This window comes from Pseudomyrmex gracilis, unplaced genomic scaffold (assembly GCF_002006095.1).
Source record: "Pseudomyrmex gracilis isolate BER0280 unplaced genomic scaffold, ASM200609v1 scaffold_1446, whole genome shotgun sequence".
Taxonomy (NCBI): domain Eukaryota; kingdom Metazoa; phylum Arthropoda; class Insecta; order Hymenoptera; family Formicidae; genus Pseudomyrmex; species Pseudomyrmex gracilis.
This window is the reverse complement of record NW_018022030.1, coordinates 13,706-16,339: the sequence shown is the minus strand read 5'-3', so window position 1 is coordinate 16,339 and position 2,634 is coordinate 13,706. Positions and strand designations below refer to the sequence as shown.

The 2,634-nt window shown below is 39.1% G+C and overlaps 1 pseudogene; it reads left to right on the top strand.

The window, feature by feature from the left end:
- Positions 1–1,428, top strand: part of LOC109862176 — a 9,499-nt pseudogene extending 8,071 nt beyond the window's left edge.
- The last annotated feature ends 1,206 nt before the right edge of the window (positions 1,429–2,634 follow it).

Below are 2,634 nucleotides of genomic sequence, written 5' to 3'. Positions count from 1 at the left end.
ACTCCTAATGTAAGTGCAAGTGTTTCTTGCGTTTGGCACGAATCTTCATCCAATAATGATTCCAATTCCGCGTCTTCGTACACTTTTGGCCTTCCGCTACGTTCTTTGTCTTCGACGTCAAATTCACCGTTCTTAAACGTTTGAAACCACTCACGGCAACTTCTTTCACTTAAGGCAGCCTCACCATATGCTTCTACAAGCAATCGATGCGCCTCAGCTGCAGATTTCTTCAAATTAAAGAAGTAAATCAAAAGCTCCCGCAAATGACGTTTATTTGGCTCAAAACTCGACATTTTTGCACAAAAAAAGATATATGATGCTGATACAAAATCGCTAATATTTCAAGGTAATGTTGTTAGCAGATGTCCAATCCTACGATATGCCGTTTTACAGCTGACAATTTTAACAATAACATACTATTGAGACCATCTTTTGTCAAACGGCGGAAACTTATTTATACTCCTAATACATAAATGTAAGTAACAAAGATAACAAGTTTAAAATGTTACATGGTATAATTTAAAGTTAGCTCTTCTCTCATATGACCATTTTTTATTTGTAGCTTTTATCAGATTTCCACTATGTTGCGCCGACTAATAAAATAGTAAAACTGTTAGTAGAGAAACATGTGCCTACCTATCTGTACGTGTTAAATACCTTTATTAAAGCCTTGCACTCGCCGCAATAGGCTAGAGTACCTTACAACACGGAACTTCTATGGCTAACAGGAGCTCCATTTATGGATGTTGGTATATTTTTTTTCTATATGTAGTACATATATATTTGCAATTTGTACAAGTTATTTTATGTATTTTGATGTGATATTATCAATGCAGAATTCTTTCCGGAAAAATAGAAGTTGCAGCGAGACATGAGGACTGACAATGATCGTAACATGAGTTACTTCTTTATGTCGGCGTATTCTAATTTTGCAAAATACGGGTAAGTACAGTGGACATTGCGCTGATTTGTTTCCAGCAAAATAAAACAGATTCCTAGAGATTTATTGTATTTATTCTTAGAAATCCAACATCTTTGCAAATTTTGGGCTTGCACTTTGATCTCGCTCGTTACGGACAATTGCGTTACCTCAATATCAACACAACGTACAACAGCTCCATTCAAGTAAATTACCGTCAAACTGAAAGTGCGTTTTGGTCAATGTACTTGCCGACAGTTATCGGTCAGTTCGTTCCTACGTATCCTCCTGTTACTGAGGTAAGTAAATAATGTTAGTAGTTTTACATCTTTTTAAAATATATATTAATCAGTTTATTTCTTATTTTTTTACTTTTACGATTTTTCTTTCAGTAGTGGTAGGAATCTAAGCAACCGTTACAGATTGCGTTCTGGTCGATGTCATCGGCATGTCTGTTGCTCGTGATGTCTGTGATGTGTTGCATTCTTTGGCGTAATGACAAAAGATAAGAAAAGGTAAACAGAACCAAATCTATGTGACTACAGCTTTTTGATGCATTGAATGATAGCGCATGCTGAGTCTGATTCTGGTTCAGAAATATCAAGGCATAACAAGATCTTCCCCTTATAATCATATAACTTATTCATACTTAAATTTTGCTAATATAATTGTGCTAATTGACTTTTGTTTGCAATTAACAAAACAAAAGCAGCTAGAACTCGTGCAGGTATTTAAATAAATATTACAAAACACTTACATATACATGTACACTTTTGCACAAAATGCCTGCCACACGCAGTTACGCCTGTGTACGCTGTTTTAAGTTGCACATTGGTTTTTTTGCATGTATATATTTTATATAAAATTTATACAAAAATGAAAATAGGGATTCTCCTATTTATTTGGTTAATGAACTGAAAAAGATCCGAATCAACAGATTAAAACGTTAGAATTTTATTTGTGAATAAAAGGAGTAGAAATTTTTTGCCCACGTTGCGATTGCCCACGGTCAATATTGCCCACGTTGCTTTTGTCCACGTTGCGATTTCCTACGTTGCGATTGGCCACGAGTTGCTTTTGCCTACGTTACGATTCCCCACGTTGCAATTGCCCACGTTGCAATTGCCCACGTTGCTTTTGCCCACGTTGCGATTGGACACGCGTTGGTTTTGCCCACGTTGCAATTGCCCACGCGTTGCTTTTGCCCATGTTGCAATTGGACACGCGTTGCTTTTGCCCACGTTGCGATTGCCCACGAGTTACTTTTGCCCACGTTGATATTGCCCACGTTGCGATTGCTCCCGTTGCGATTGCGCACGCGGTAATTGCGCACGCAGTGCAGAAATTCGATCTTTTCACACTGTGTAGTAAGCGTGTAGGCACGGGGGGGCTGCGCCTTCTTCAGGGGCTTTGCATTTCCTTCTTGCCTCCCTCCCCACGTTGGTAAAATTACATATTTTTTGCAGATTAATTTGTTGGATGTCGAGGAGGGTCGGGTGATTAAGAAGAAGTTCTTTGCTCGAACTTATTTCAATGTCCTTTATTGCTCCTGTTCCTTACAACGTACTTTACACGGCTACGTCTCACTGCGGTAAACTCTCCGGCTTGCGGAGCCACACAGTGAGCTAGCAGTCCCAACTCAGTCTCTCTCTGCTTCATCCACGCGATCGATTTATAGTAATCGATCGCGCTGATTCAGCAGGCCCACCGGTCCT